Consider the following 6,463-nt stretch of genomic DNA (forward strand, 5'->3'; position numbering starts at 1 on the left):
GAGAGGGACGGACTCCGTGAAAGAAGCCACAGGCCTGGGTCTGCAGGAGCCGCGCCGGGCTGCTGAGGACAGGACACTGTGGGCATCGCTCAGTCGTGGGTCACCGGAAGTCAGAGCCTACTCATCGGCACATAACGCACACACAGCACCCTCGTGAACAGGTGGCCAGAGCTGCAGCATCAACCCCCCAGTCGTACCTTGTCAGGTCTAAGGTCTCAGCTTCTCTTCTACCTTCCCAGGCATGAACAGCACTCCAATACCCGCTATGTGAATTCTTACTAGGAACAGGAGGAACTTCCTGTATATGATATAAGGCACTTATGAAAAGCCCACAACCAGCATCCTACTGAAAGCCCTACTTTTCATACTGAAACCCAACATCGTACTGGAAGCCATCATACTTTTGCCCTAAAAGTATGTTAGGTAAGAGTGGTAGCCCCCCTGGGTCCAGATCCTGGCTCTGCCATTCACTACAGTGTGTTCTCGGGCAAGTCACTGAACCTCAGTCTAGTTGTCTACACAATGGGGACAAAATTCCCTAAGATCAGAGGCAAGGCAAGGGTGGCCGCTCTCACTATTTCTGCTCAGCATTGTACTAAAGGATCCAGCCAGTGGAATGAGGCAAGAAAAAGAAATAAAAGACGTTCTGATTGAAAAGGAAGTAAGATGGTCTTTATTGGCAGGTGATATGATCGTTTATGTAGAAAATCTTACGTAAGTTCAATATGCAAAAATTAATTACATTTTTTATTCTGTAATGAATGATTAGAAAATGGAACTCAAAACCAATGCTGCTTGCAGTAGCCATAGCAACAAAAAAAAACACTTCATTATAAACTTAACAAAATGTATGTGAAATCTGAACACTTAAAACGACAAACCATTGCTGGAAAAAATCAAAGAAGGCCTGATGAGACGGACAGACATGTTGGGTTCACAGGTCGTAAGTTTCTGTGTTGCTGAAGTAGAAATTCCTTCCCACACTGATCTATCAGTTCAACAAAAGTCCTGGCAAATTCCCAGAGGCTTTCCTGAAGAAATTGAAAAGCTGATTTTAAAATACATATGGAAGTTAAAAAAAAGCCTAGAATAGGCCAAACAACTTTGAAAAGAACCAAGTGGAGGCACTAACAACATTACTTGATTTCTAAACTGACCGCCAAGCCCCTGCAGTCAGGACGGTGTCGTGTGGGCGTACAGACAAACAGGTCGCTGACGCAGGATACAGAGTGCAGAAATCGACCCGCGCGTCTGTCAGCGGTGGATTTTCAAGAAAGATAGCAGGGCGATGGAATGGGGAAAGGGCGGTCTTTTCAGCAAGTGGCAATGGAACAATCGGAGAGCCACGTGTAATGGAATGAGCCTCAACCCTTCCTTCGCACCACACACGCACATTGATGGAGACGGATTGTTGGCTGGAATATGAGACCCAGACCATGCACATTTCTAAAAGAAAACACAGAAGAAAGTCTCAGAGGCCTTGGCAAAGATTTCTTAAATATGGCATAAAACGCACAAGCTAGACAAGCAAGTATAAGTAAATAGGACACACAATGCAAAATAAATAACCAGAATGAATCTTTGGTTTTTCAAAGGCACAGTTAAGAACATGAAAAGGTGAGCCACAGACTAGGAGAAAAATATTTGCACAACGTGTTTCTGAAAAGGAACTCTTAACAACTTTGTAAGAATACGAATAATTGAAGAATGGGCCAAAGATTTAACAGTCACCCCCCAGAGGAAACACACGAATGTCAGTGAGCGCATGAAAAGATGTCGGGCCTCACCGGTCGTTATGGATGTATGCAGATTAAAACACTGAGCTGCCGCTGCAGGCCGCCGGGGTGGCTGACACGCAGGACCCGTGTGGGGGCCTGGGACTCTCATTCACTGCCGGCGGGGCAGCGAGTGGCACCACCACTGCACGGTGTGGTTGGCAGTCTCCGAAGAAGCTTACCTATGAGCCACCATGTGATTCGGTCGTTCCACAGCCGGGTTTCTACCCAGGAAGCACATGCGTGAACGTTGACGGCACCTTTCTGTGTGAGAGTCCCAAACCGGGAGCGACCCGGATGTCCATCCACAGGTGAACGCTTAAGCAAACTGTGAAAAACCCTCACAGTGGAATCCTACTCGGCAATGAGAACGGAACCGGTGATGCAAGAGCAATGTGGACGAGTCTCAGAGTAATTATGCCCACTGAAAAAAGCCAGATAAAAAAGGGCACAGTTACTGTGTGACCCCATTCATAGACCTCTCTAGAAAGCACACACTAATCCAGAGTGGCGGAGAGCAGATCAGCCGTTGGAGGGTCGGTGTGCGGAGGGGCGCGTGGAGACTCTGGGGAGCAGCAAACACGTCATCTTGACTGCGGTGATGGTTTCATGGGTGTACGCATGTGCCAAAATCGATCAGACTGTGCCTTTCAGTGTGTGGTGTTTATTGCATGTCCCTTACACTTTAAGGAGAGCGTAAAGCAGAGGAATTCACCCTAGATCACTCTCATCACACAGACATAACGGAAACAAGATCAGTCTTACTGCGTGCAGTGCTGTCTGATACATCCATTCCATCCCACTCCATTGAACTGCAAGCACCCTCCTCTCACGACCTGCTAAACTGACTTCACCATTCACTGATGGGCCGGTGCCCCTGATTCGAAAAACACTGGGCTGGGCTTTGGGCCCAAGCCGGTCTCTTAGTTAACAACACCCGAGTCAGTCTCCACGTCTTTACCGCCAGCTTTCCGCTCCGCTTCTGCTGATGAGGAGGCCCGACTCTGTCAGATTCTCGCACTGGAGACTGAACTTTCCTCTCCCACTTTTGCCACCACCTTCCTACCAACTGGTTTGGGACATTGTGGATTTTATGATCTCATGATGGAAATTCTTCTGTGAGGACTCTGGTCTGGAGGGACCCTCTGGGAGGCCGTGGGGGGGGACAGTGAGAGGGCAGGAACTGACCATGCAGTTCCCACGGCTGCCGAGGCTTTGGGATGTCATGGTCCAGGTGGCCGCTGCCATCAGCTCTCGTCTCCCTTGTCCAGGAAAGCCAGCGGGCTCTGGCAGCGACCCTGCTTTCTGTGATGACTGACTTCGTTTCCTGAAGAAGTGACGCTGCCCTTCGTGTTCGCCTGTGCACGAAGAAGGCCACGTGGAACGTGGTTCCTGCTTTCTAAGGTACAAGAAGCAACTGTGCACAGCAGGGTCCAGCAAAGAAGAGAAGAGGCTACAGGAGGGAAGCAGAGAGCAGAGGATGATGAAAGAAATGTGGGCTTGGAGTCGTTTCAATTCTGCTATCAATTAGTCTCCGTGTGTGCGGCTTTTGTGTCTGCGTGCCTGGCAGTCTCCCATCAACGGCCCATCTTTCTGTGCAACAGGAAGTGGTGTAGTTTGCAAATTCTGTCCATTTTCTGTCGGGGAAGATTTTAATCAATGAATGCGGAATCCAAAGGAGATGAAAGTCACGCAGAAGTTTGAGTTACGATTCTGGCCTCAGCATTTTTTCTAGAAAGTGGCTGAAGACAAGAAACCGAAATCACCGCCATCATTTCCCAGGACCTCAGCCTTGCCATGGTCCCAGAAGAACTAATGGGGTGCATGCCCAAACCAAGCCTCACGGCTCACTCGGGGGACACGGGAGTGCAAAGGAGAGCTTAAATTCCTACGCCTGGCAGAGTGGCCTAGGTCTCAGGTGATTTGGCTTCAAAATCCCAAGATGTAGATTCTGTTCAGATAAGTAGCAGCCAGAGATTGTAATTCCAGAAGCTGTAGAGTCCTGGAGGCGAAGAATCAGAGAATATTGATGCTGTTTCTCCTGAGCAAACAGATTTTGGTGTCGAGGCCACACCGTCCTTGTTTAGAACTAGGAGGGAATACGATGTAGGGACACAATACTTGGTGCCAGGCAAACCTTGGGTCAGATTCTCTCTCTGCTGCCTGCCAGCCTTGTGACTTGGGAAAGTTGCTTACCCTCTCTGAACTTCAGACTTTTCACTTGTAGCTGTAGTGCTCAGCTGGGGCTGATTTTGCCCCCCTCCCAGGGAACATTCGGTAACATCTGGAGACATCTTTGGTTGTCATGACTTGGGTGGGTATCGGGGTGCTGCGGGCACCTGGCGGAGAGACACCAGGGATGCTGCTGAACATCGTACCATGAGTAGACAGCCCCCCACCTCCAGCAAAGAATTATCTGGTCCAAAAGGTCACTGGGGCTGAGGCTGAGAAGTCCTGGATTAGAGGTAATGCCTGCAAAGTGTCCGCAAGCGATAGGTAGGTGCGGAATCAGCGGTCGCTGTCATTACCCGATGATCGGTTCAGTGTGGCTAATGAAAAACAAATCCCGGGGAAGCAAGAACCATGGAAGTCTGTCCTAGGCTCAGAACCCCACCCCACCCCCCCACCCCCCGCCGAGAGCGGCACCTGCCGTGCACTGAACATTAGGGCAGGTGCAGCAAAGAGCTTCAAAGCGGCGGCTGTAGCAGCGGCCTGCCTGGCTCCCAATCCTGGCTCTGCCATTTCCTGCGTGTGTGTTCTTGGGCAAGTCACCTAACCTCAGTCTACTTATTTATAAAGTGGGGACACCAGTGTGCCCACCTCGAAGACATGGGTGAAGACGCTCAAAGTTCGGGTCTGCATAACATAGCAATACTCTACTAACATTTGCTGTTGACACAAGGAAAGTCGTCATGGAGCCAGTGCTGAGAGGGGCACTGGTTGCAACAAGAAGCTCTGAACTTTCTGATGTGAAGTTCAAAGGGGAACGCAGTCCACACAGTAATTCACACGGCAACAGAAAGTGCATCAGCCCGCTACAGACCTGCTACAGACCTGCTACGGACCTGCTACGAGCCACCGGGCTAGGGGCCGAGTGTTTATAACTCCATCTCACTGACTCCCCTGGACAACTCTCCGAAACGGCGTTTACAAACCCGTTTCAGCCTCCTTACTTCGCAGATGTGAAAACAGGCTCCAAACAATGAAAGGAACTGGCCCAAACTCACGCAGCCCTACGGGGGAGAGCTGGGATTTTGAATCCAGTGTGTTTCATGGGCTGACATTCAGAAATGCCCGGGTCAGGGCAAAGTCCCAGACAGAAAACATTTGACTGGTCGGACTCCTCCACATGCAAAGACAGGGAGACCAGCTACAGCCAAGCCTCCCCCTCTAGGACAGGCTGAGAGCAACGGCCAGGGGTGTGTGGGGACGAGGGAAGGGGGGCCGGCGGTCTCCGCTTTTCTCCGGTGACGACTGCTGAGTCTGGGGAGCCATCTCACGTTGTCACAGCCGCAGAAGGCCACTCACGGAGAACGTTTCTCGGTAACAGCTGAAGCCTGGCCGCTTGAGAGAGGGGACGGGGACTCCGTGACCTTAGTTATGAATGTGCTAACTTAGCCAGTGTTGGCACTCCTGCCGTGAGATGTTTTCCAGAGGATTCCCCAAGATGGCCCTCCTCTCTCTAATGCATCAGGAGGCGCGCGTGTGTGTGTGTGTGTGTGTGTGTGTGTGTGTGCGTGTGTGTGACGAGACCACAACGGCCTGGCACGGCACGGAGGAACCAGCAGAGCCAGGAAAAGGTCCCCGCTAGGACCGGTGGCCTTCCGGCAAACAAACAGCTCTGTTTAGATAGGGTGGGAACTGCGCCTAAAAATAGCGGCGAGGCCTGAGTGTGTCCCAGGATGGGCAGGGTTAAAGGGGCCGACGCCCAGAGCTCTGCTGGGAGGCAGGTGCTGCTGCGTGGATCTCGGCTCCGAGGGGGCGCCGCTCACCGTGTGGGTGCCGGGAGGCATCATCACGCCCGGCATGGGCAGGCCTCCCCGGTGCCTGCCTCTCGGGACAGATGATGGCTTCGGGGGCCGGTCAGGAAGCGTGGGCTTCACTGGTGCAGGGGCACCCCGCCCTGTGCGTTCGGTGGGAGGCCGTGCTCTCCCTCCGCTGGGCAGAAATGCTCTTCTGAGTTCACTAACCTGGCTGTTCAAGTGGAGGAAACAGATGCAGCTGGGGCGGAAGCCGGGGAGAAGATGGGCTCTGGGCGGTGCCTTGCTGGTGCTGATAAGGACGGGGCTGGGCGCCCCGGTGGGCCTCCCAGACTTGCCTCCGGGCCTTTCTGAGCCGCCACCACCATCACTGGCACTTGGCTCCTCCACACGCTCCTCCTCCTGACTGACAGGGAGAGGGGGGTTATTTTTAAGCTGATCTTTGTGACTTCCTTTGGCCTTTGTCCTGCTCTCCTCTCTCAGAGGCCCTGACAGCAGCTTCCTGCTTAGGCTCGGGCTGGGGTGACGCCAGGAGGGTCCTGGGAGGGGAGGGCCGGCTGTGCTTGGGCAGTGACGTGGTGGAGGAGAGTCCTGGGAGGGGAGTCCAACCCCGACTAAAGTCCTGGTGGAACAGTCAAAGGACTCCCAGCTGCAGGCTCAGGTCTGGGTGGAGACCGGGGGTGGGGGGCGGGGGCGGGACCCCCATCG

General features: G+C 52.7%; 1 long non-coding RNA gene across 2 annotated transcripts; it reads right to left on the reverse strand.

Moving 5' to 3' along the window:
* Positions 1 to 647: 647 nt before the first annotated feature.
* On the reverse strand, positions 648 to 6,215 carry LOC123804777. 2 transcript variants are annotated; one of them, XR_006783207.1, is made up of 3 exons: positions 5,768 to 6,215; positions 1,958 to 4,114; positions 648 to 1,446 (listed from the first exon to the last, which is right to left on the reverse strand). It is a non-coding gene; the product is annotated as an uncharacterized LOC123804777 (long non-coding RNA). The 2 variants fall into 2 exon arrangements; XR_006783206.1 differs by having other exon boundaries at positions 1,788 to 4,114.
* Between the last annotated feature and the right edge of the window lie 248 nt (positions 6,216 to 6,463).

The sequence above is a fragment of the Phyllostomus hastatus genome, unplaced genomic scaffold, assembly GCF_019186645.2.
Source record: "Phyllostomus hastatus isolate PE091 unplaced genomic scaffold, TTU_PhHast_1.1 phas_scaffold_216, whole genome shotgun sequence".
Lineage (NCBI taxonomy): Eukaryota > Metazoa > Chordata > Mammalia > Chiroptera > Phyllostomidae > Phyllostomus > Phyllostomus hastatus.